This window comes from Rhinoraja longicauda, chromosome 21 (assembly GCF_053455715.1).
Source record: "Rhinoraja longicauda isolate Sanriku21f chromosome 21, sRhiLon1.1, whole genome shotgun sequence".
Classification (NCBI taxonomy): domain Eukaryota; kingdom Metazoa; phylum Chordata; class Chondrichthyes; order Rajiformes; family Arhynchobatidae; genus Rhinoraja; species Rhinoraja longicauda.
The window spans coordinates 10,165,191-10,192,861 of record NC_135973.1 but is presented as its reverse complement, the minus strand read 5'-3'; the positions used below and the strand labels follow the sequence as shown (position 1 = coordinate 10,192,861).

At 46.5% G+C, this 27,671-nt stretch overlaps 1 protein-coding gene across 2 annotated transcripts in view; it reads left to right on the top strand.

Annotated features, from left to right (window-relative positions):
* Nucleotides 1-1,836: 1,836 nt before the first annotated feature.
* rhbdf1a (rhomboid 5 homolog 1a (Drosophila)) overlaps nucleotides 1,837-27,671 on the top strand; it is a 270,605-nt gene continuing 244,770 nt past the window's right edge. For both annotated transcript variants that reach the window (XM_078418445.1, XM_078418444.1), the window contains exon 1: nucleotides 1,837-1,971. The gene's annotated coding sequence lies outside the window, so the exon portion shown is untranslated. The remainder of the gene's footprint in view (nucleotides 1,972-27,671) is intronic.

Genomic DNA, 27,671 nt, shown 5'->3' with positions numbered 1-27,671 from the left:
GGATGAATACATTGTGTGGTGTGTTCCCCTCCCTATGCCCAGCCTGGCCTCACACCTATCTTTATACCCCTCCCCCCCCCCCCTTCTGCCTTCATTCCTTCATCTGGCTTCACAATTTGCAACTCTTCAATCGTCTTGTCTCACACATTCAGATTTAAAAAAAAATCTCTTGCCTTTGTCTAACCATCTGCCTATCAAACTGCCTCTCGCCAGTGTTGACCTATTACCTGCTAGGCTTTGTCCTGCCCCATCTCTCTTCTGGCATTTTTTTACCCCCCCCCCCCCAATCGGTCAAAAGAAGGGTACCAACCTGATTTTTCTCCATGGATGCTGCCTAACCAACTGAGTTACTCCAGCACTTTGTGCCTTTTTTTTTTGTAAACCAGCATCTGCAGTTCCTTGCTTCTAGTCCCTTTCTGTGCTGTAACAATCCTATAACGAGTTCTGATCTGGTCTATTTAAGATATGTATTTGCTGGTTGGCAAGTTGCTAGTCTTTTGTCAATTGCTCCTAGGGGAAGTGGTGGTGGGGGAATCACTGATGGATGGATGTCAGCATGTGAGAGAGAATAAGTGGAGATTGAACTGTCGTGAGTGGTTTAAGAGCTACCAAAGGCTTGATGGCCCAAATGGCTTTTTATTAATGTTATAAGAAAATAAAGGAAAATATGAGAATTGACTTCTACACACCAATTCACGATACAGCCAATTCCAATCCACACGTAGTAATATGTATGACAACTTTACAGTCTGTATCTCTCATGTCCCTCTCCTCTGACTCTCAGCCTGAAGAAGGGTCTCGACCCGAAATGTCACCCATTCCTTTCCTCCAGAGATGCTGCCTGACCCTCTGCTTTAGTCCAGCTTTTTGTGTCCATCTTCGGTGTAAACCAGCATCTGCAGTTCCTTTTTGTTCATTTGTTCATTTTACAAACAAATCAAGAAAGAACGAATAAGAGCATAGAGAAAACAAATAAAGAATCATAGAAAATAGGTGCAGGAGTAGGCCATTCGGCCCTTCAAGCCAGCACCGCCATTCATTATGATCACGGCTGATCATCCAAACTCAGTACCCCATTCCTGCTTTTTCCCCATCTCCCTTGATTCCTTTAGCCCCCGAAGAGCTAGATCTAACTCCCTCTTGAAAACATCCAGTGAATTGGCCTCCACTGCCTTCTGTGGCAGAGAATTCCACAGATTCACAAACCCCCTGGGTGAAAACGTTTTTCCTCATCTCAGTCCTAAATGGCTTATCCCTTATTCTTAAACTGTGACCCCTGGTTCTGGACCCCCCCCACCCCCCCCCCCCCCCAACATGGGGAACATTTTCCCTGCATGGAGCCTGTCCAATCCTTCAAGAATTGTAGATGTTTCCATAAGATCCTATAAGAATGGAAATGAAGAAATTGCTACAAGTAATTAGGAAGGGGTTTATTTTTGTTTCTCTCTGTCTCATTCTTTTTTTTTTCTTCTTCTCTCTCTCTCCCAATGGATTCTGTCTCGTCCATGGCTCTGCCAGAGAGCTGGGAGACTGAGTCATGGAATTTCTGAATTCTCCCTTCAGGCAGAAGTGGGTGGGTCAATGAATTGTGGGTGGGTCAATGAATTGTGGGTGGGTGGGTGAATGAATTGTGGGTGGGTGAATGAATTGTGGGTGGGTGAATGAATTATGGGTGGGTGGGTCAATGAATTGTGTCGGCGGTGGATTAAAACGACCCAGAAGCCGGCGGGCAGCCCCTTTAAGAGGCAGGCAGGCAGGCAGGCAGGGCGCGGAAGTTGTTTGAAGTTTGGCTGCAGCTTATTTTAGAAGTCCTTGCGTCAGTCAGTCAGGCTGTTGGAGCCGGGCTGCTGGAGCTGGAGCTGCCCCGGGCCGCTGGGAGAGGGCGAGGTAGTGGTGGTGACTGTCAACACTGGCGTGGGACACAGACTTCAGCAGGAGAGTGGACACACACACACACACACACACACACAGGTGAGTGAGGCTGGAGGGCAGGGGCTTGGACTGTCTGGGGAATGTTACTCCAGCGTTTTGTGTCTGTCTTGGGCATGTTTGACTCAGGCTGTGGATAGTGGGGTGTTTCAGGGAGAGAGGTTAGAGAGTAGAGGCTTGGCCCAGGCTGTGGAGAGTGGGGTGTTTCAGGGAGAGAGGTTAGAGACTAGAGGCTTGGCCCAGGCTGTGGAGAGTGGGGTGTTTCAGGGAGAGAGGTTAGAGAACTAGAGGCTTGGCCCAGGCTGTGGAGAGTGGGGTGTTTCAGGGAGAGAGGTTAGAGAACTAGAGGCTTGGCCCAGGCTGTGGAGAGTGGGGTGTTTCAGGGAGAGAGGTTAGAGACTAGAGGCTTGGCCCAGGCTGTGGAGAGTGGGGTGTTTCAGGGAGAGAGGTTAGAGACTAGAGGCAGCCTTAGTTTGGGGCATGTTTGACTCCAGGAGTGGAGTGTTTCAGGGAGAGAGGTTAGACTTGGTTTGGGGCATGTTTGACTCCAGGAGTGAAGAGTTTCAGAGAGAGGGTTAGACTAGAGGCTTGACTCCGGCTGTGGAGAGTGGGGTGTTTCAGGGAGAGAGGTTAGACTAGAGGCTTGGCCCAGGCTGTGGAGCGGGGGGTGTTTCAGGGAGAGGTTAAGGGAGCTTTAGTTTGGGGCATGTTAGGCTCCTGAGAGTGTGGAGTGGGGTGTTTCAAGGAGAGGTTAGAGGGCTTGGTTTTGGGGCAAGATTAACTCCGAATGTGCTGTGGGGAGCGGAGTGGGGTATTTCAGGGAGAGGTTAAGGGCTTTAGCCTTTAGTTTGGGCGTGTTTGACTCTGGTTGTGGGGAGCGGAGTGGAGTGTTTCAGGGAGAGGCTTTGGGGGTTTAGTTTGAGCTCTCTGGCTGTGTGGGGTGAAATGTTTCAGGGGGAGGTTAGAGGGGCTTCAGTGTGGAGAATGTTTGACTCGGGCTGTCTGTGGAGAGCGGAGTGTTTCACAGAGAGAGATTACAGCCTTGGTTCGGGGAAATGTTTTATCTCCGGGGTGAGAGTGGAGTGGAGTGGAGCAGACCCAGGGGGAGGGTTTCAGCGAGGAGGCGGCTGGCTACACTGTACAACCGTGCCCGGCGACACCAGCGCTCTCTCTCACTCTCACTGTGCCTGTGTTCTCTGCTCCTAGTCTCCACTATCCGGCCATGTGCTGGGACGGGGGGAGGGAGGGTGCTGGGTCTGACTGGTGTTGCTTGGGTGGGGAGAGAGGAGTGGGGGTGGGAAACTGGGTGGTGGTGTTGGAGCAGAGGGAGATAGTGTGTGAGTGTTGGGACGGGATTGTGTGTGTGTGAGAGAGAGAGAGAGGGGGCTGGCTGGAGTTATGGGACTCTACATGGGGTGTGTGTGTGTGGAAGGGGCTTGAGACGGGTGTATGTGTGTGTGTGTGTGTGAGAGAGGGGGGGCTGGAGATTTTGGGCTTTAGCTGGGGTATAAAGGGCTAGAAGTGATTGTATATGGGACCAGGAGGTTTTGAGTAATGGGACTGGAAGGGGCTTTAGGCGTGTGTGTGAGAGAGGGGCCGAGTGGGCTAGAGTTATGGGACTCTAGATGGGGTGTGGAAGGGGCTTTAGACTTGTATGTGTGTGGGTGTGTGAGAGAGAGGGGGGCTGGAGTTATGGGACTAGATATTAAAGCCCCTTCCACACCCCATCTAGAGTCCCATAACTCCAGCCCTCTCTCTCTCTCTCTCACACACACACACAAGTCTAAAGCCTTTAGACTTGTGTGAGAGAGAGAGGGGCCGGGTGGGCTGGAGTTGTGGAACTCTAGATGGGATGTGGAAGGGGCTTTAGACTTGTATGTGTGTGTATGTGAGAGAGAGAGAGGCCGGTGGGCTGGAGTTATGGGCCTTTATCTGGAATGTAAGGGATTGGAAGTGATTGGGTATGGGACCGGGAGTGTGGGAGTTATGGGACTGTGTGGGGAGTGGAAGGGCTGGAATGTGTGTGTGTGTATTAAATGGAACCGGGAGGGCTGGAGTGATGGGGCTGGGGGGCGGGGGGGGGGGGGGGGTGTGCTGGGCACCGGGGGGGGGGGCTAGAGTTTTTGGACTCCAGCTAAGATGCAAAGGCCTGAGACTAATGTGTATCTGTGTAGGACTGGGAGGGCCGGAGTAATGGCACTCTGACTGGAGTGTCAGTGGCTTGACACGTGTGTGTGTGTGTGTGTGTGTGTGCGAGTAAATGCTGGAGTGATGGCACTCTGGCTGGTATGTAAAAGCCTGAGACTGGTGTGGGGCAGCGAGGGCTGGAGTTGTGTGATTCTAGATATAGTGTGGAAGGGGCTGATACACATAGACAATAGGTGCAGGAGTAGGCCATTTGACCCTTCGAGCCAGCACCGCCATTCAATTTGATCATGGGTGATCATCCAAAATCAGTAGCCCGTTCATGTTTTCTCCCCATATCTCTTGATTCCTTTAGCCCCAAGAGTTAAATGTAGCTCTCAAGTTAGACTTTGTGTGTGTAAATGGAACAGGGAATGCTGGAGTAATGGGACTCTAGATGTAATGTGGAAGGGGCTGAGACTGGTGTGTGTGTAATGGAACAGGGAATGCTGGAGTTATGGGGCCCTAGATGTTGTGTGGAAGGGGCTGAGACTGGGGTGTGTGTGTAATGGAACAGGGAATGCTGGAATTAAGGGACTCCAGCAAGCGTGTGGAAGGACCTGTATGTATATGTGTGTGACAGGACGGTCTGTGCCTGCATTTGCTGTAACCGGTGGTCAAGTTTCCCGCGAAAGGAAGTGTGGGTCTTGACATCCCAGTCTAGGTCTGCAGTGGAATCGTATCAAGGGATGTTGTTGCACTGAAGCAACACTAGCTGGTGGCAAGCAGTGAGCAACGGGGTTCCAGCAACGACAATGACACTCTTAAGACAGACACTAAATGCTGGGGTAACTCAGCTGGACGGGCAGCATCTCTGGAGAGGGGGAATGGGTGACGTTTCAGGTCGAGAGCGTTCTTCAGACTGAGAGTCAGGGGAGAAGAAGTCTAGAGGTATGTGGAAGGGTAAGATGTGAAAACGACAGATCGAAGCAGACGATGATAAGGATCTTCAGTCTGAAGAAGGGTCTTGACCCGAAACGTCACCCACTCCTTCTCTCCTGAGATGCTGCCTGACCCGCTGAGTTACTCCAGCATTTTGTGTCTACCTTCGATTTAAACCAGCATCTGCAGTTATTTTCCGACACCTGATAAGGATCTTTGGCTGTCTAACTCTCTCTCACCTATCCCACAACTAACAATGGCCTGTTTCCTTTTGCCATCGTTCCATTTTTGCATGTCTTTCATTCATGCAATGTTGGGGGAGTCCAGAACCAGGGGCCACAGTTTAAGAATAAGGGGTAGGCCATTTAGAACAGAGATGAGGAAAACCCTTTTTCAGTCAGAGAGTTGCGAATCTGTGGAATTCTCTGCCTCAGAGGGCAGTGGAGGCCAATTCTCTGAATACATTCAAGAGAGAGCTAGATAGAGCTCTTAAGGATAGCGGAGTCAGGGGGTATGGGGAGAAGGCAGGAACGGGGTACTGATTGAGAATGATCAGCCATGATCACATTGAATGGCGGTGCTGGCTCGAAGGGCCGAATGGCCTACTCCTGCACCTATTGTCTATTTGTTCTAAATCGCTGTCTATATCTCTCGTTTCGCTTTCCCCTGACTGTCTGAAGAAGGGTGTCGACCCGAAACTTTACCTATCCCACAACTAACAATGGCCTGTTTTCTTTTTACCATCGTTCCATTTTTGCATGTCTTTCATTCATTTGTTCTATATCGCTGTCTATATCTCTCATTTCCCTTTCCCCTGACTGTCTGATGAAGGGTGTCGACCCGAAACTTCACCTGGCCCACAGCTAACGATGGCCTGCTTCCTTTTATCATCGTTACTTTTTTTGCATATCTTTCATTCATCTATATACTAAAACTCTCGTTTGTTTGTTTATTTGTGATCGAACTACAGCCAAAATGGTACACGATAGCGTGACAATTTTAGGCCCACCTTACTCACCGTCATCGCTTTAATGGTAAAGCAAGTAGTTTTATTGAAATCGGTGTTATATTTTTAGTTATTCACATTTTAAAGTTTAAATCTATCTCCTAGGGAGGGAGGGAGGATAAGGGGGGGTTGAGAGGGATGGAGAGGGGAAGGGGAAGTGGGGAGGGAAGGGGGTAGGAGAGGGGGTAGGAGAGGGTGCTGCACCAATGCAGGAGAGGTTTGGGCCTAATGGGTCCACTTGGTCTAGTTTATTCTATATCTCTCTATATCACTGTCTATAATCTCTCGTTTTCCCTTTCCCCTGACTCAGTCTGAAGAAGGGTCTCGATCCGAAACGTCACCCATTCCTTCTCTCCCGAGATGCTGCCCGACCTGCTGAGTTACTCCGGCACTTTGTGAATAAATACCTTTGATTTGTACCAGCATCTGCAGTTATTTTCTTATATCCCATCCCAAAACGTCGCCTATTCCTTTTCTCCAGAGGTGCTGTCTGACCCGCTGAGTTACTCCAACTTTTTGCGTCTTATCTTCGATGATAAGGAAATGTAGAATGGTTCCTTGCTAGTTGAGGGGAAGGTGACCAGGAGGCATGCAATCTGTAACTCATGCCTGTGCTGAAACTTTAGGCCCTCTGTCTGCAGGGTCGGTGAACTATTGCAGGATTCCTGCAGCATTATTCTTTCCCAACTTTACTGTCTGGGGTTGGGTAAAGCATCACGGTTTGTGTATTGGATTGAATGGTAAACAGATGCACACATGGGGACTGTCACCAGTCAAAATGCTTCAGGCACACTTGAATTCTATCAATGACCTGAATGCTTTATTTTCTGTAAACGGCCTCTGCTTGTACTGTGGGCTCTATTTATACAATGCGTGTCGAATTTCTCAACCATTTCCTTCAAGTGCTTTTACAATGCTCCAGTTGGATGTCTTGTTTGGATGTACCTAACCTCCGGTTGGAAAGTAGTGCATAGAAACATAGAAACAAAAAAATAAGTGCAGGGGGAGGCCATTTGGCCCTTCGAGCCAGCACTGCCATTCATTGTGATCATGGCTGATCATCAACAATCGGTAACCCGTGCCTGCCTTCTCCCCATATCCCTTGATTCTGCTCGTCCCTAGAGCTATATCTAACTCTCTTTTAAATTCATCCAGTGAATTGATCTCTACTGCCTTCTATGGCAGAGAATTCCACAAATTCACAACTCTCTAGGTGAAGAAGTTTTTGTTTCTCATCTCAGTTTTAAATGGCATCGCCTTTATTGTTAGACTGTGGCCCCTGGTTCTGGATCCCCTCCAACATTGGGAACATTTTTACTGCATCTAGCTTATCCAGGCCTTTTATCATTCTATATATTTCTAAAAGATCCCCTCTCATGCTAAAATGTCTTTTTAACGTCAAATGTATTTCCTCCAGATTGGTTCGAACTAACGGCTTGAGTGGTGTTATTAAATGAAGGAAAATACTGTTTTGGGTTGCTGGCGTGGTTCATAGTTCATAGGTTGTAGGAGCAGAATTAGGCCATTCAAGTTCACTCTGCCGTTAAATCATGGCTGATCTATATTTCCCCCTCAAACCCATTCTCCTGCCTTTTCCCCATAATGCCCTACACTGTTACTAATCACCAATATGTCAATCTCCGCCATAAAAAATATCCACTGAATTGGCTTTCTTAGCTTCCTGTGGCACGGTGGCGCAGCGGTAGAGTTGCTGCCTTACAGCGAATGCAGCGCCGGAGACTCGGGTTCGATCCTGTACGGAGTTTGTACGTTCTCCCTGTGACCTGCGTGGGTTTTCTCCGAGATCTTCGGGTTCCTCCCACACTCCAAAGACGTATGTTGGTTAATTGACTGGGTAAAAGGATAAATTGTCCCTAGGGTGTGTAGGATAGTGTTAATGTGTGGGGATCGCTGGGCGGCGCGGACTCGGTGGGCCGAAGGGCCTGTTTCCGTGCTGTATCTCTAAATCTAAAACAATATCTAAATCTAAAAATTCCACAGATTCACCACCCTCTGACTAAAAAAAAAATCCTCCCATCTCCTTTCTAAAGGTACATCCTTTTGTTTCTGATCCTAGACTCTTCCGCTAGTGGAAACATCCTCTCCAATTGTGGGAGTTAGATTTTTTGGGGGGACAGTAACTGGGTTGGAGGAATCTGTTCAAATGGAAACAGTACAGGAAGAGTCAAAAGTGTTTAATTGTCATATGTACCGTAATGGAACAATGACATTCTTACTTGAAGCAGCACAACAGCACACAATACTGGAGTAACTCGGCAGGTCGGGCAGCATCTCTGGAGAACATGACTAGGATTCTCGCCTGTATCAACCTATTGTGGAGTAGACTTGATGGGCCGATTGTCACAGTTCTGTTCCTATCACTTATTACCTGTCCCTCCTCTCTCAACCCTTCTTCAGATTGTTACTTCTACTCGTGTTAGCTACATTTTCTTAAAATACATAATATCTATAGTGCTAATGTAAAATATTCACAAAACATTTGGTTTGAGGTTATGTTGGATGAAGATTCTTGTAATACTGCACAGTAAATGGTGCTCTTTGCTACTAAACATTAGTTCTGAGAGCTACATTTGAACTGTTCTCGGGAAGTTCCGACGTAGCCGGTGGGATTTTTTTTTCCAGTATGGAGTTCCTGAACAGTGTGTGCAGGACCAGAGGTAAAGCTTGATCGGAGGGTTAAAATCTGCAGCGAGATCGAAGGGTTAAACTCTGCACTTGTGAAGGAAAATTACACCAATTGCTCTTTGGAGAGCTTCAAAATAGTAATGGAATAAATACAAAAATGGGGGCGAAGAATGCCAGCTACACCAGAGAACCTACTGTTTTGTATCGTTCTTGTGTAAAACCATAAGACATGGAAGCAGAATTAGGCCATTCGGCTCATCGAATCTGCTCCGCCATTCGATCGTGGCTGATCTATTTTTTCCTCTTAACTCCATTCTCCTGCCTTCTCCCCGCAACTTTTGACGCCCTTACTAATCAAGAACCCATCAATAAAAGTGGACATAGTGCTGGAGTAACCCAGCAATTAGGGCATCATCCCTGGAGAACAAGGAAAGGTGACGTTTTTGTCGAGACCCTTCTTCAGACATCAATCGACCTCTCAATCTGTGTTTAAAAGAAATATTCAATGACGGTTTCCACAATGAATTCCACAGATTCACTACCCTCTGGGGGAAGAAATTCCTCCTCTTCTTTCAAAGTATTTACTTGGATTCCCGGTGAGTTCTACCATTGTAACTGCTGCTTGGGAACGTCAATAGACAATACGTGCAGGAGTAGGCCATTCGGCCCTTCACAATCAGTACCCCGTTCCTGCCCTCTCCCCATACCCCCAGTCTTTCCAGTTGCATTTAGCAGAAGAAGTTTAAAATTTGCGTCTTTGCTCCTGTTCATTACGTTCGTGATCATCGTTTTTGAAAGAATCCCTCGTGTCCTCACTAACATGTCCTGACCTCCCAGAGACATGCTTGACAAAGCTCCAAGCATGAAAAGTTGGCTTCTTAACATTATGTTGTTGAGGTGTGATGAGATGACAGTCTGTGGGAATGTGTGCTTATGCTGCCAGGCCTACTTGGTCATGTTGCAGTTATAAAAGGCATTGGTGAGGCTGCATCTTTGGAGTATTGTGTTCCGTTCTGGGCGCCATGTTGCAGGAAAAATGTTGTCAAGTTGGAAAGGGCACGAGACGATTTACGAGGATTGGCAAGACTCGAGGGTCTGAGCTATCGGGAGAGTTTGTGCAGACTGGGGCTCTATTCCCTGGAGTGCAGGAGGATAAGGGCTAAAGGCGTTTAAAAAAAAAAATCATGAGAGGAATGGATCAGGTAGACGGAGAGTCTCTTGTCCAGGGTAGGGTAATCGAAAGCCGGAGGACATGGGTTTAAGGTGAAGGGGGAAAGATTTAATGGGAACCTGAGGGTGACTTTTTTTTAACATGTGGAGCAAGCTGCTGGGGAAGTAGTTGAGAACCAGAGGACATAGGTTTATGGTGAAGGGGAAAGATTTTGGGGTAACCTTTTCACACAAATGGTCGTTGCTATATGGAACGAGTTGCCAGAGGAGGTTATTGAGGCAGGGACTCTTGCAACGTTTAAGAAGCAATTAGGCAGGTGCATGGGTAGGACAGGCTTGGAGGGATAGGGGCCGAATGCAGGAAGGTGGGACTAGCGTAGATGGGACTTGTTGGTCGGTGTGGGCAAGTTGGGCTGAAGGGCCTGTTTCTCCGCTGTATGACTCCATGGTACCTGTAAAGGCTGCTATCGGGTCATGTGGGAAGTGCTGAAGACACTTTTTCCATCACTTCCAGCGACTTGATTACTAAAGGAAAAAAACCTGCAGATGCTGGTTTAAATCGAAGGTAGACACAAAATGCTGGAGTAACTCAGCGGGTCAGGCAGCATCTCTGGAGAGAAGGAATGGGTGACATTTCGGGTCGGGTCTGAAGAAGGGCCTCGACCCGAAACGTCACCCATTCCTTCTCTCCAGAGATGCTGCCTGACCTGCTGAGTTACTCCAGCATTTTGTGTCCAACTTGATTGCTAACAGCTGTTCGGAATTAGATGCATTCCTTGGACCGGATAAGATGCATCCGAGGATCCTTTGAGGAAATGGAGGAGGAAATTGCAGGAACTTTGCCACAAATCATCCAAAAATGACTGAAGTGGAAAGTGCACTGTGGAGTGGAGAAGTGCAGAACCTTTGGTATTTTTAGAACTATGAAGTAGCAAGGGAAGTGCAGCCAGTCTAAATGTCCATTGTGGGTAAATCTCTGAAGGAGACGGTTGTAAAGCATCTTAATGGGGGGGAAAAAAAAGTATTACATTTTTTCCAATCTACTTTTTGTTTTTTGAAGGATCTGACTTCCATGCTCGCGCATGGAATTAACACGGGGAGGCCTTGACATTAATGATACCGGATGCCATATGTCAGGTAGCACCATGTATTCCTGTGGCAGTGCCTCAGCAGGTTAGGCGGCATCTCAGGAGAGCAGGAATGGGTGACGTTTCGGGTCGAGACCCTTCTTCAGACTGAAGGAGGGTCTCGACCCGAAACGCCACCCATTCCTTCTCTCCCGAGATGCTGCCTGACCTGCTGAGTTACTCCAGCATGTTGTGAATAAATACCTTCGATTTGTACCAGCATCTGCAGTTATTTTCTTGCACTACCTGTGGCAGTGCCCATAATTGATGGGATTTCCGGAGATCTGACGCCATATTTGTACCCAGCACTGAACCTTTGACCTAAGTGATATCCATGGGGGCAGCCTTCACATTGGAGCTCTGGCCTTTTCTTGCCTCCAGATCCCTCCCCTCTACTTTCAGTCTGAAGAAGGGGCCCTGCCCGATATGTCGCCCATCCTTTATCTCCAGTGATGCTACCTGTCCCGCTGAGTTACTCCAGCGCTTTGTGTCTATCTTTGATATCAATGGGAACTGCAGCAATGGCAAGATGGGGGGGGGGGATAGGTTCCTTTTTATTTCTATTTTGTTGAGCAATTGAATGTTTTTGTGTTCAATTTTTAAAAATCCAATTTAAAAACTTGAAGATTTCTTAACGTCATGGTGTTGAAGGAATCAAGGGATGTGGGGAGAAAGCAGGAACGGGGTACTGATTCTGGATGATCAGCCATAATTATATTGAATGGCGGTGCTGGCTCGAAGGACCGAATGGCCTACTCCTGCACCTATTTTCTATGTCTATGTTTTGTATGTTCTAGATTTAGATTCTTAGATTTTTTTTTTTAGATTTAGTGATACAGCGCAGAAACAGGCCCTTCGGCCCACCGGGTCCGCGCTGCCCAGCGATCCCCGCACACCAACACTAGTCCTACACACACTAGGGACAATTTTTACATTTACCCAGCCAATTAACCTACATACCTGTACGTCTTTGGAGTGTGGGAGGAAACCGAAGATCTCGGAGAAAACCCACGCAGGTCACGGGGGGAACGTACAAACTCCGTACAGACGGCGCCCGTAGTCACGATCGAACCTGAGTCTCCGGCGCTGCATTTGCTGTAAGGCAGCAACTCTACCGCTGCGCCACCGTGCCGCCCGTACATCTACATCTAAGTGAGCCCCTAATTACTGCTCGGGATTAACTGTGCGTCCGGGACTCCCGTTATTTGGAAACTGCCTGGGATGCAATTCAGGATCATCTGATTAATTTATCATATCCGTCGTTCCACGTGTGTGGGGGTTTTTTTCTTAATACTTTGGGCACTTGATTAGTTGGTGCAAAGTTCAGGCGAGTGATCACGCTGTCTCATGTCCCAATAAATCACTGGGAGAATAGGCGCAGCAGAGGCTTTCAAACAAGGACAGGGCAGCAAACAGGGCAGGGCCCTTAAAGATAGCGGATTCAGGGGGTTTGGGGAGAAGGCAGGAACGGGGTACTGATTGTGGATGATCAGCCATGTGAATAGCGGTGCTGGCTCGAAGGGCTGAATGGCCTACTCCTGCACCTATTGTCTATTGTCTATAATATGGATATGTGACATTTCAGGTCAGGACTCTTTCAAGAAGGGTTCTGACCCAAAACATTGCCTATCTATGTTCTCCAGAGATTAAACTAGTGGCCAATTGACCCACTGAGTTACTCAAGCACTGCATCTTTTCTTTGTACAGCAGGGTTCTGCTTCAGTTGTCCCATTGATTCTTCTGCTATTAATGCTTTGTGGGAAGATAAATTACCAGTCAAATGCTTGCTTGGTTGTTCTGTGTGTTTATTAATTGTACTTGTGGCTAGAGCAGCAGTCATGCAAGCGGCCTCCTTGTTGCTCTTTTAAGATAATGAGGTGAATTTTGTTTTGTGTGGAAATGACTGGCCCTTATGGGCTGAGCGATTGCTGAACAAGTCAGGTCAACTTCTTTACATCGGCGAAACCCAATTGCAGGCTCGGCGATCGCTTCGCTCAACACCTGCGCTCAGTCCGCCTTAACCAATCTGATCTCCCGGTGGCTGAGCACTTCAACTCCCCTCCCATTCCCAGTCTGACAATTCTGTCATGGGCCTCCTCCTGTGCCATAGTGAGGCCCACCGGAAATTGGAGGAACAGCATCTCATATTTCACCTGGGCAGCTTGCAGACCAGTGGTATGAACATTGACTTCTCCAACTTTAGGTAGTTCCTCTGTCCCTCTCTTCCCCTCCCCTTCCCAGATCTCCCACTGTCTTCCTGTCTCCACCTATATCCTTCCTTTGTCCCGCCTCCCCCCCCCCTGACATCAGTCTGAAGAAGGGTCTCGACCCGAAACGTCACCCATTCCTTCTCTTCTGAGATGCTGCCTGACCTGCTGAGTTACTCCAGCATTTTGTGAATAAATACCTTTGATTTATACCAGCATCTGCAGTTATTTTCTTACACTAAGTCAGGTTGAAAAATCATTAATGCCTACTGCAGACTCTAGGTGAGAGATGAGCAGTGCATTCAGTAAAAAAAATTGGTACTGTGGGCAAGAATAGATTGGGAGGAAATTACAAAAGTAAAAACAAATTAAGATTTGCATTAATTATAATTGAATGAATTTAAGACTGGTACTAAAAATTGGCTTAGTTCATGAGTTCGTAAGTTATAGCAGCAGAGTTAGGCCACTCGGCCCATTAAATCTACTCCGCCATTCAATCATGGCTGATCTATCTTTCCCTCTAAAACCCTATTCTCCTGCCTTCTCCTCATAACCCCTGACACCCTTACTAATCAAGAATCTGTCAATCTCCACCTTAAAAATATCTATTGATTTGGCCTCCAAAGCCACGTCTGAGTAAAGAAATCCCTCATCATCTTTCTAAGGCTATGTCCTCTTATTCTGAGGCTACGGCCTTTGGTCCTAGACTCTCCCATTAGTGGAAATGTCCTTTCGACGTCCATGCCATCCTGTTTGGTGAGTCCCCCCTCATCCTACTGAACTCGGCGTGCATTTGTGTGCACGTAGTTTGTGTGTTCAAAGTGTTAACTAGCAAGTTTCCATTTAACAGAAGGGTAAAGCCTTCAGGTAGCATCTCTGGAGAAAAGGAGTAGGTGACGTTTCGGCTCACATCATATCATATATATACAGCCGGAAACAGGCCTTTTCGGCCCTCCAAGTCCGTGCCGCCCAGCGATCCCCGTACATTACACTATCCTACACCCACTAGGGACAATTTTTACATTTACCCAGCCAATTAACCTACATACCTGTACGTCTTTGGAGTGTGGGAGGAAACCGAAGATCTCGGAGAAAACCCACGCAGGTCACGGGGGGAACGTACAAACTCCTTACAGTGCAGCACCCGTAGTCAGGATCGAACCTGAGTCTCCGGCGCTGCATTCGCTGTAAAGCAGCAACTCTACCGCTGCGCTACTGTGCCGCCCAAGGCTCAAGACCCTTCAGGCTCTGAAGAAGGGTCTCGGTCCGAAATGTCACCTATTCCTTTTCTCCAGAGATGCTGCCTGGTCCGCTGAGTTACTCCAGCATTTTGTCTGTCTTCAGTGTAAACCAGCATCTGGCGTTCCTCCTTGCCATGAAGCCTTAAGTTGCAGTTTAGTGCCATTCAGTGTGCCTGCCTGTTGCGTTTGGTGGTGATGTGCTTTTAGAGAGATCAGCAATTGGATTTCTACACCAACAAATGCAGAAAATGGGAACACTATCGGCATCTGTAGAAAGAATAAGTCAACATTTCGGGTCCAAATTAATTCTGGATTTCTACATTTAACTGGGTATGTTTTGCTGAGGCGGCTGTGTGATTATCCACCATTTATCAAAAACATGCTGGTTTACACTGAAGATAGACAAAATACTATTGGCCTCTCGCTTGCTCATAAAACACAAGGCAGCCCAAAATCTCCAGGGAGTTTGGATACATGCGAATTTGAACAGCATGGTGGCACAGCGTTAGAGTTGCTGCCTTACTGCGCCAGAGACTCTGGTTCGATCCTGACCACGGGTGCTGTCTGTATGGCGTTTGTATGTTCTCCCCATGATCCACGTAGATTTTCTCCGGGTGCTCCGGTTTCCTCCCACTTTCAAGACATACAGGTTTGTAGATTAATTGGTTTAGTATAATTGTAAATTGTCCCGTGTGTGTAGGATAGTGTTAGTGTGTCTGGTCAGCATAGACTCGGTGGGCCGAAGGGCCTATTTCCACGCTGTATCTCTAAACTAAACTATCATTTTAAAGTCATTACTTAAATATAAAACCTCAACGAAAGCACTTTTTGTGCTAATTTGCAGGGATATGAATACTCAAAAGTACATAAAACATTGGCGTCAATAAATTCACTTAATTGCTTGTTGTAAATGAAGTGTTAACGTCAGCACTTCATTGGGTCGTTATGTTGTGCGTTCATTAAACTTTCGAGGAGCGCATTCATTGTTCTTGAGTTTTTTTTAATGCTCTGATTCTTGTAATAAGTCGTGTTGGCCTCTAAAGATATCGGAGCTAAAGAAATGACATTTCAAAGGGGGAATTTGACAGGTTATTTCGTGCGAGCAGATTTGTGTGCCTTGATAGAATAAGGGCAAGCAAGATATGGACAGGCTTGTGAAATGGAATGTGCCATCAATGATCCCGTTTTGGAAGCTGTATTTCCGTGTGGGACTGAGATTAATTGACCAACTGACTCGTGCGGCTGAGTTATGGTCACTATAGAGAAGTGGATGAAGCTTGACACAAAACGCTGGAGGAACTCAGCGGGTCAGGCAGCATCTCTGGAGAGAAGGAATCTCCAGAGATGCTGCCTGGCCTGCAGAGTTACTCCAGCATTTTGTGTCTACCTTCGATTTAAACCAGCATCTGCAGTTCGTTCCTACACAGTGAGTGGATGAAGCATGCTGTTTTTTCTGCAGAAATGTTAACAAGAGTTTTATGCAGCCAAAGTACGATTGATTCAGTGCCCGTCGTGGCCTGTGTTCAGCAGCTATTTAGTCATTTTAATGCCACAAGGGCACTTTGGTAGGGGAGGAGTCATAGAATCTTACGGCGTGGAAACAACTTGCTGACGTTGACCAACATGCCCCATCTACATTAGCCCCACGTGCCTGCTACCGGCCCAAGTCCCTCTAAACCTGTCCTGTCCAAGTGCCTGTCTAAATGTTTCTTAAACATTGCGATAGTCCCTGCCTCAACTACCTCCTCTGGCAGCTTGTTCCATACACTCACCACCCTTTGTCTTTATATTTTTTTTAAAAGGTTACCCCTCAGGTTCCCATTAAATCTTCCCCCCCCTCCCTCACCTTGAACCTATGTCCTCTAGTTTTCCATTTCCTCTACTCTGGACTTATGTGATGTTGTACTCGTGGTTTTGTACACCTCTATAAATTCACCCTTCACTCATCTGCACTCCAAGGAATAAAGCCCTAGCCTGCTTAACCACTTCCTGTATGTAAGAAAATAACTGCAGATGCTGGTACAAATCGAAGGTATTTATTCACAAAATGCTGGAGTAACTCAGCAGGTCAGGCAGCATCTCGGGAGAGAAGGAATGGGTGACGTTTCGGGTCGAGACCCTTCTCAGTCCCTTGAGTCCTGGTAAATCTTCCGTGAATCCTTTCAAGCTTGACAGCATTGAGGTGGAGGAAAGTCCTTCCAAAATGCATTCCATGCCATGATTCGGGTTGCCAACTTCCTCATCCCCGAAGAAGGGACAAAGGGTGACGCCGCCGTCCCGTGCCCTACGTGACCTCACCCAGCCAGCGGCCACGTGCTCCCGCTACACCAATGGCGGCAGCCATTGGTGGAGTGGAAGCACGTGGCCGCTGGCTGGGTGAGGTCACGTGGGGCGGTGACGTCACCTTTTGTCCTTTCTTGGGGGGGGGTGAGGAAGTTGGCAACCCTACTAATACGAGACACGGGTGGTTCCGTACGGGACAAACCAATATAGTCCAAAATACGGGATGTCCCGACTAATACGGAACAGTTGGCATCCCTAGTCAGGATGCACTTTGATGGGATTTTGGTTAGGCCGCATTTGGAGCATCGCGTTCAGTCCTGGTTGCCCCCACTACCGGAAGGAAATGTATATCAAATCTTTCGAGTTATTTATTTATTTATTTTCGGGTCAATATAATACAACAGATTGACCATACAGTTGTGAAAGTTAAATAGTGCAAAATCATTGTATCAAAAAATTAAACAGCATAATCACATGATATTTTCTGACCGAAAAATAAAGGTGTAGGCAGAAGCCAAAGTTTATTGTGCTTACCCTTAATACTTAACAAAATATCATTTTAATAAAAAAACACAACATCATAGGTCAGAAGCAGATAAATAAAACATAGAAAGAAACACAAATATAGTCATTTCTGTTATGTTAGTCATTTCTCAGTGCTGATCACATATTTTGTATCTTTCAAGTGCAATGTTTTTGAACATTTTCTTGAATTTACACATATTACTACACCCTTTTAATTCATTGTTGCAACTATTCCATAAATTGACCCCTTTAGAGTCAATAGACAATAGATGCAGGAGTAGGTCATTCAGCCCTTTGTTCCAGCACCACCATTCAATGTGATCATGGCTGATCATTCTCAATCAGTACCCCGTTCCTGCCTTCTCCCCATACTCCCTGACTCCGCTATCCTTAAGAGCTCTATCTAGCTCTCTTGAATGCATTCAGAGAATTGGCCTCCACTGCCTTCTGAGGCAGTGAATTCCACAGATTCACAACTCTCTGACTGAAAAAGTTTTTCCTCATCTCCGTTCTAAATGGCCTACCCCTTATTCTTAACTATCATTAGGGTGTATTAAGCCACAAGACGAGGTTGGGCAAATATAGATGGTTTTCTCTGCCACACCAGAGGGTTGAGGGGAGACCTGATAATAGAGTATATCAAATGTTTCGAGGCATAGAGTAGAGATGAAGCTATTTTTACCAAGGTGGAAATGTCAAAGACTAGAGAACGTAGGTTTAAGGTGCACGGGGCAAAGTTCAAAGATGAGCGGGGCAAGTTATTTTTTACCTTGACTGGTGGGTGCCTGAATCTGACAGCCAGGTTTGGTGGTGGAGGCAAATACCATAGTGCCATTTCAAGATTTTTTTTTTAAGAGAGGCGGGTGGATATGCAGGGAATGGAGGGGTATGGATTAAGAGTCAAGTGTTTTATTGTCCTATGTCCAAGACAGAACAATGAAATTCTTAATTGCAGCAGTCCTTGTGGGCTGTTCGATCAGCCATGATCACATTGAATGGCGGTGCTGGCTCAAAGGGCCGAATGACCTACTCCTGCACCTATTGTCTATTTACTGTTGTATGTCCATCCTCCTGTTGTCCAATTGCTCGATTATTCAGTAGGGCCGCATTTAGACACTCGGTTGCTGCTTTGAAGTAATGTCTTCTAAACCGGATGATGTTTTGGATCAGACCATGCGTGCAGAGTTGAGGGTTATAGGAGCAGAATGAGGCCATTCTGCCCATCAAGCCTGCTCTGCCATTCAATCATGGCTGATCTATCTTCCCCTCTCGATCCCATTATCCTGGCTTGCCCCCATAACCCCTGACACCCGTACCAATCAAGAATATATCTATCTCGGTCTTAAAGAAAATCGCTTCATATCCTCCTGGACTTTTTGGAATGCCTGTGCATTTAGTTCATGACAGTGTAGTCTCTCTGAACTTTTGTTTTCTTTGAGACATCTGACTAACCTTTCATTATCAATTCTCGCTGTGAACTAGATCTGGGTCCCCCTTGGGAGCACAAAGCAGATTGCTTTCATTTGATCTTTGGGGGCGATTAGAACAAACATCCCAGTGGAGAATGGAGAGTATTCCAACCCAGTGCGCCTGCAGTTCCTATTTGATAAAGAGTTTTGTTGCATAGAACTTTTGTAAATGGTTTAAAATAACACTCTTTGCTCAAAACAAAAGGAAAAGCTGAATTATGACATCCCAAAGGTTTTGATTTTTCTCTCCACCCTTTTTGCCGGGAACCTAACCAAAGATGGAATTAAATATTTGTCCATTCCACACACTGTGTAATTGTTCCGCCTTCCAGTAGTAATATTTAGTAAAATCGAATGGTTTAGAAATATTTCATTTTTAAAATAAACGTTGGTTTTGACTTGCACAATAGTTTTCAAAGTTCCCAGGTTTGAGGCGAGAGGGAGGGGAGGGGGGGGGGAATCGACTTGAGACAATTTTCTTGCGGGGCTCGGTCATGGATGTGGCGCATGCCTTGGGTGTGTGAAGCAGAATGCAAGAATGTTAAACCTTGTTCCCCTGCAATGAACCGACAATGTTACAATGGGGATTAAGGAAGTGGCAGGGAAAAAAACATTCTTTACTTTCTGAAAGAAACAAAAAACCTCCAGGAAATGGTGCGGAATAACAGGTCCAGCGAGGTTTGCAAGGTATTAGGATTTGATTTTTTTTTTTTTTTTAAAGCTCAACATTTTGAAAGAGATGGTTTGTTGACATGTCTGCTGAATCAGCATTCATTTTCACGGTTTTGTTTGGATTTTTACAGGAAGGCACATTTTGTGTCCATTGTGGTAGTCTTCTTCTAGTGGGTAAAAAGCAGTAGGTATAAATTGGGTATTTTAGACAATAGGTGCAGGAGTAGGCCATTCGGCCCTTCGAGCCAGCACCACCATTCAATGTGATCATGGCTGACCATTCTCAATCAGTACCCCGTTCCTGCCTTCTCCCCATACCCCCTGACTCCGCTATCCTTAAGAGCTCTATCTAGCTCTCTCTTTTAGCATTGTGTGGGATGTAACCGATTGATGCTGGGGCCACAACTGTTCATAATGTACATCGACAATTTCTATGCGGCAACAGTGTACTAAATCTAAATTTGTTTATGCAAAACTGGATGGTAATGTGTTCTGAGATTGAATCAGAAAGGCCTTGACGAGCTAGTTTATTTTTTCACGTGTACAGAGGTTCAGTGAAAAGCTTTTGTTTGCTAGCCAGTCAGCGGAAAGACAATACGTGATTGCAATTGAGCCATTCACAGTGTATGGGTACATGATATAGGGAATAACCCTTACCCTAAACCTTCAATAAATGATAACCTAACCCTAATACAAGGCAAAGTCTGATAGTCCAAGGGTCTCCAATGAGGTAGATAGTAGCTCAGGACTGCTCTCTAGCTGTCTCTAGCTCGATGTGCGTGTGGATGAGGATGTGATTGATGGAATATATTGTGGGGGGTGGGGGAAGGAGTCCATTTTGGAAGGAAAAATGGGGACGGTATTGAATTGTTTACCCAAGAACTGGTGCGAGATTTGTGTTTGACTTGAGCCTGCCGTACAGTTGCTCAATGTCTTGAAGACCAAGATTGGTAGATCTTTTTGAATATTAAAGGGAACACCAGAACATGGGACGAGCACAGGAATATGGTGCCATGGCAATGAGTTTAATTTCGAGATGCAGCGTGGAAACAGGCCCTTTGGCCCACTGAGTCCGTACCGACCAGTGATCATCCATACGCTGGTTCTATCCTACACACCAGGGACAATTTACAGAAACCAAATAACTTACAAACCTGCACGTCTTTGGGATGTGGGAGGAACCTGGAGCACCTGGAGAAAGCCCACGCGGTCACAGGGAGAACGTACAAACTCCTTGCAGGCAGCACCCATAGTCAGGATCGAACCGGAGTCTCTGGCGCTGTAAGGCAGCGACTCTACCGTTTATGTCACTGTTCCACTTCATGTAATGGTGCGCTAAAATCTTATGGAATGGTAGAGCAGGTAAGTTAGGCTGAGTAACTTTCTCTTGCTTCCAACTCCGGTCCTGTTGGCTTGCTCCCAAGCAGAGTCATAGATCGCAGTAGTCTCCTGGTGCTGGCATGCTCCAAGATGCTGCGCTCAATTGATTTCAAATATATTATTTCATTTGAATTGGCTTCTTTTCCACTTAGTTTCACAGTGAACGATTTTGGGCCAAATTTGTTTTCCTTAGAGTGGATAATTAATGCCTGCCTTGAGTAGCTTATAGTTGACTTCATGCTTTTTGTGGTGTTTAAATCGCTGTATTATCTTCCAGAGGCTAGACTATAGATCAACAAACTCTGGTTAGAATCTCTGTGTGGCAACTGAGGATTGTGTAGGGGGAACTGCAGATGCTGGTTTATACCGAAGGTATCACAAAAGGTTGGAGTAACTCAGCAGGTCAGGCAGCATCTCTGGAGAGAAGGAATGGGTGACGTTTCGGGTCGAGACCCTTCTTCAGACTGATGTCGGGGGGGGGGGGGGGGGGGGCGGGACAAAAAAAGGATATAGGTGGAGACAGGAAGACAGTGGGAGAACTGGGAAGGGGGAGAGGAAGAGAGGCACAGAGGAACTATCTAAAGTTAGAGAAGTCAATGTTCATACCGCTGGGCAGTATCTTTGGAGAAAAAAGGTGGATGACATTTTGGGTCAGAACCCTTCTTCAAACCTGTCAGTCTGGAGAAGCGTTCTGACCCAAAACGTCACCATCTTTTTTTTTTCTCCAGAGACGCTGCCTGACCTGCTGAGTTCCTCCAGCACCTTGTGTCTACTTGAGGACTGCGAGTTCAATTTATTAAATCTGGAATAAAAAGCTTTTTCTATCAATAGACAATAGACAATAGGCGCAGGAGTAGGCCATTCGGCCCTTCGAGCCAGCACCGATCATTCTCAATCAGTACCCCGTTCCTGCCTTCTCCCCATACCCCCTGACTCCGCTATCCTTAAGAGCTCTATCTCGCTCTCGCTTGAATGCATTCAGAGAATTGGCCTCCACTGCTCTTCTGAGGCAGAGAATTCCACAAATTCACAACTCTGACTGAAAAAGTTTTTCCTCGTCTCCGTTCTAAATGGCCTACCCCTTATTCTTAAACTTTCCATTTGCCAGTGGTTGGGAAGAGGTTTCTATCTCCAGCCTTGTCCAGGTAGGACGTTGGTGCTCCTCTGTTCAAACTGAAGGTTTGGTTGTAAAATGAAAAATTGCTCAAATCCTGCTGGGTCTTTTCAACACACTTTAAAAGAAATTGGATTTGCACTCCAGCTTATTGAATGGGAATGAATTACTGAAAAGGGTATCTTGGGTGGGATGGCGTTGAGACAATCGGGCCAATGTATCATCTTCCATGGGCGTTGTACTTACTGGGACAACTGTCTTTCTGTTGTTCTTCCAGTAATTCTGTATCCGGTGTCAACATCTCTAAGCCCTGCCCAATATTATCTTTCCAGTACTTGCATTTGACCCTCTTTTTTTCCCCCATCTCTACCAGCCGGAGTGTAGGGGTTTAGCTTGGCAATTTGGCCAGAATAACACACTTGGTTTCAAAAAAGAAATGCTATCAGTACTTTGCTGATGCATATCTAAAAGCAAAGATATTAGACACAGAATGCTGGAGTAACTCTGTGGGACAGGCTGCATCTCTGGAGAGAAGGAATGGGTGACTTTTTGGGTCGAGACGCCCCCTTCAGTCTGAAGAATGGTCGAGCCCCAAAACTCTCCAGAGATGCTGCCTGTCCTGCTGAGTTACTCCTGCATTTTGTGTCTGTCTTTGGTTTAAACCAGCATCTGCAGTTCCTTCCTACGCATACATCTGGAATCAATTCTGTAGTCATTTTTCTTGGCATTGGAGGAGGTTAAGGAAGAAATTACGATGAAAGATGTCTTTAGAGATTCAGCATTGAATCAGGACCTTCGGCCCACCGGGTCTTTGTCGACTAGAGATCATCCCGTAAACTAGCACTATCTTACACACTAGGGACAATTTATAATTTGCAGAGTCCAGTTAACCCACAAACCTGGAGTAACTCAGCAGGTCAGGCAGCATCTCTGGAGAAAAAGGATGGGTGACATTTCAGGTTGGAAACCTCCTTCAGAATAAGAGTCTGAAGAAAGATTCTGACCCGAAACGTCACCCATCTTTTTTCTCCAAAGATTCTCCCTGACCCGCTGAGTTACTCCAGCCCCTTAACTTGTCCCACTTTGGACTTACTCCCTCCAAACAATGGAAAATTTTACAGAGACCAATTAACCTACAAACACGCATGCCTTTGGGATTTGACAGGAAGACCATGCAGGGAGAAGAACATGCAAACTGCAAACCGACAGTGCAGTGGTACCGTTGCAGCCTTGCAGCGCCAGAGACCCGGGTTCGATCCTGACTACGGGTGCTGTCTGTATGGAGTTTGCACGTTCTCCCACGTGGGTTTTCTCCGCGTGCTCCGGTTTCCGCCCACACTCCAAAGACGTACAGGTTTTTAGGTTAATTGGCTTGGTATAATTGTAAATCGTCCCCAGTGTGTAGGGATGGTGTTAGTGCGCGGGGATCGCTGGTTGGCAGGGGCTGAAGGGCCACACAGCATCTCTCAAGCTAAAGCTAAGTTTTCACACACAGCAGCCCTAAAACTAAAGCTAAGACAGCACCCAAGGCAATGATTGAACCCGGGTCTCTGGATCTGTGAGGCAGCAGCTCTACCCAGCTGCACAACTGCCATTTATATATCCCATTTATAACATGCATGTGCTGCATAATATCCAATGTACTGTACGTTGAGGCACTGATCTCATCTAAAATATTTCACTATTTGAATTAAAAACAATTGTACTTGCAGTGCTCAGATTGCCTGCTGATGAGTGTAATCTGAAGAGATTTCATGCTTCACTGGAATTTTATTCATGGATATAAATGTACCAAACGACTGAATGGCATCCGGTGCAGATTTAAGAGGAATAATAAACAATGTTTTGCCTCGTCAGCTTCGCCACTGGGAGCATGCAAATATGGGGTGAGGTTTGAATTTAGTTTATTGAAACGTATACCCCCCCGAGGTACAGTGAATTTTTTTTGTTGCGTGTTAACCAGCCAGCGGAAAGACAATACATCATTACAATCGAGCTGTCCCCAGTGTACCGATACGCGATGACATGTATAATGTTTGGTGCACGATAACGTCCGATCAAAAATAAAGAGGGAGGAAGTTTGGACTTTATCGCCTTCCATCACAGTGAGGAATGTGGGGAATTTTTAGATCTAGATTTTAGATTTAGAGATGCAGCGTGGAAACAGGCCCTTCGGCCCACCGAGTCTGAGATGAGGAAAAACTTTTTCAGTCAGAGTTGTGAATCTGTGGAATTCTCTGCCTCGGAAGGCAGTGGAGGCCAATTCTCTGAATGCATTCAAGAGAGAGCTGGATAGAGCTCTTAAGGATAGCGGAGTCAGGGGGTATGGGGAGAAGGCAGGAACGGGGTACTGATTGAGAATGATCAGCCATGATCACATTGAATGGCGGTGCTGGCTCGAAGGGCCGAATGGCCTCCTCCTGCACCTATTGTCTATTGAATCTGCGCCGCCCAGCGATCCCCTCACATTAGCACTATCCTACACCCTAGGGACAATTTTTACATTTTACCCAGTCAATTAACCTACATACCTGTACGTCTTTGGAGTGTGGGAGGAAACCGAAGATCTCGGAGAAAACCCACGCAGGTCACGGGGAGAACGTACAAACTCCGTACAGACGGTGCCCGTAGTCAGGATCGAACCTGAGTCTCTGGCGCTGCATTTGCTGTAAGGCAGCAACTCTACCGCTGCGCCACCGTGCCGCCCCTGCTGTGGTGGATGTTTATGTTAACTTTTATGTAGCTGTGTGTCTTGTTGCTTTTTTTTTAGTATGGCTGTATGGTAATTCGAATATCACTGTACCTTAATTCGTACACGTGACAAGTGGAATTCTCTGCCACAAAGGGCAGTGGAAGGCAAATCATTGGATCGATTTAAGAGGGAGTTAGATAGAGCTTTAGGGGCTAGTGGAATCAAGGGGTATGGGGAGAAGGCAGGCACGGGTTATTGATTGTGGACGATCAGCCATGATCACGATGAATGGCGGTGTTGGCTTGAAGGGCCGAATGGCCTGCACCTATTTTCTATGTTTCTAAAAGACCTTTGAAACCTTTGAAAATAGTTCAAGGATCTCCAATGAGGTAGATAGTAGCTTACTCCAACATTTTGTGTCTACCGTCGATTTAAACCAGCATCTGCAGTTTTTTTTCCTACACATCGTGCCGCTCCACTGTGAATTCTCCTCATGGTATGTCTACTTTGAAGAAGTTCTCCTCCTCTTTTTGACGAGAGTTTAGCAACATGCTCTCTCATTGCTCCCCCGCTGTGATTTCTCACTGCTCTCTGGTTGTTGGTTAGGATGGTCGACTTGCCTGCTAACAGCTGGGAAGAAACTGTCCCTGAGTTTGGAGATGTGTGTAATTTGTGTGGCATTTGTCTGTGGGGATTAGTTAGCCCTAAAGGGTTTTTGCAGTGCGGGTGATGTAAACACCTGTAGGGCCCACTGACTTCCAGGCTGGTGATCATGGTAAATGGTGCCAGTGGCTAACGGGCTCTATTGACCGTCTGTGGTGGTCAGTGCGGGAGTGCAAGCTAGGAGGTTTTGCCTGAGCACAGTTTGCGCAACGGAATCTGTCGGCTGGAATTATTGACCCTTTCAAGTTCTTTCCTTCCCCACCATAAAAACAATGAACTCTTTAGCCAGTTATAAGGGAATTTTCTAGCAATGTTAAAAGTTGGTGTTGCCTGGTGCGTTTTGCTAGTAGTGGTTAAATCCTTCTTCCCTGCGGCTATAAGACTGCACAACTCATTCCCCTTCTGTCATGGGGTACATTAACTACCCTCCCCCCCCAAATCTATGCACATCCCTAAACCTTTCCACTAGTTGGATGGATTTTAAAAATCCATCCACTGTTTGGATGATTTAAAAAATAAAAAAAACCTCCTGTGGTCTTTTTGGAGAAGGGTTTCTTCTCTCAAAGGTACTGCCACTGATTTTGTGCGGTGAACAGGTTACGTTGCGTTGTTTGATGTGGGTTTTCTGCAGTGACTTGCTCCTTGTGTATTTCAGTGGCACTTCACCAACATCCCATTCGGACCACAATCCCATCCTTGTCCTCTTGAGGCTGGTTGAACATAGGAAGCCTTTGCTGTTACGAATAGAATAAGTTTCCCGGTTTTGTGCAGTGTTTTCAATCTAAGCTTTGTTGAAGAGTCGAACGTGTTTCAATGTCACGTGTACCGACAATGGGGCAATGAAACTCATGCTTGCAGCAGCATGACATGCCTTTAGTATTGTGGTTATCACATATTACCTGCGTGCATCCAGATAATATGTGATAACCACAATACTAAAGTCATTGAGTTGGATTGACTAAGGTTTGGGTGCACCGATATTTCGATGCATGTCTGAACTTTTTCCTATGTCTTTTTCCTCGGTCTGAAGAATGGTCTTGATTAAACCAAGCCAGACGCTGGTTTACACCAAAGATAGACACATAATGCTGGAGTAACTCAGCGGGACAGGCAGCATCTCTGGATAGAAGGAATGGGTGACATTTCAGGTCGAGACCCTTCTTCAGTTTGACCAGGAACATCACCCGTTCCTTCTCTCCAGAGATGCTGCCTGTCCCGCTGAGTTACTCCAGCATTGTGTGTCTTCAGAGCCTTGGCATGATGTGTCATCTGAAAGGTGGCTTGTTCCATCGAACGATTCCAAATGTGCTCACTATCCACAGTGAACGTGTTAAATCAGAATGCGTAGGAAAGAAATGCAGATGCTGGAGTAACTCAGCGGATCAGACAGCCTCTGTAGCGAGGGAATGGGTGACATTTTGGGTCGAGGCCTTTCTTCAGACTGATGACGACAAATCAGAATGCGTTTGTTTCCCCTGACTGCTCGGATTTGAAACTAATTTGTAGCTGCTTTGATTTGACTCGGCTGAATCTCTCCTTTGTCTGTGACTGACTTTTTACTTGATCAACTGGCAGTAATTTTGTTTTTTAATCCCCAAGGGTGGGACTTTGCTATTGTGAGCAAAGTATGCAAGGTATGTGGAGAACACCTCCGTATCCTGACTGCGTCTATTCACATCGTCCTGATGGACGCACTCCAATAGAGATGTCATTCATCTGAAATCCCTCCACCCCTCGGGCTTTGCAGAGTGCACGAGTCCAGATTCTGGTCTGACAATAGACAATAGACAATAGACAATAGGTGCAGGAGTAGGCCATTCAGCCCTTCGAGCCAGCACCGCCATTCAATGCGATCATGGCTGATCACTCTCAATCAGTACCCCGTTCCTGCCTTCTCCCCATACCCCCTCACTCCGCTATCCTTAAGAGCTCTATCCAGCTCTCTCTTGAAAGCATCCAACGAACTGGCCTCCACTGCCCTCTGAGGCAGAGAATTCCACACCTTCACCACTCTCTGACTGAAAAAGTTCTTCCTCATCTCCGTTCTAAATGGCCTACCCCTTATTCTCAAACTGTGGCCCCTTGTTCTGGACTCCCCCAACATTGGGAACATGTTATCTGCCTCTAATGTGTCCAATCCCCTAATTATCTTATATGTTTCAATAAGATCCCCCCTCATCCTTCTAAATTCCAGTGTATACAAGCCCAATCGCTCCAGCCTTTCAACATACGACAGTCCCGCCATTCCGGGAATTAACCTAGTGAACCTACGCTGCACGCCCTCCATAGCAAGAACATCCTTCCTCAAATTTGGAGACCAAAACTGCACACAGTACTCCAGGTGCGGTCTCACCAGGGCCCGGTACAACTGTAGAAGGACCTCTTTGCTCCTATACTCAACTCCTCTTGTTACGAAGGCCAACATTCCATTGGCTTTCTTCACTGCCTGCTGAACCTGCATGCTTCCTTTCATTGACTGAT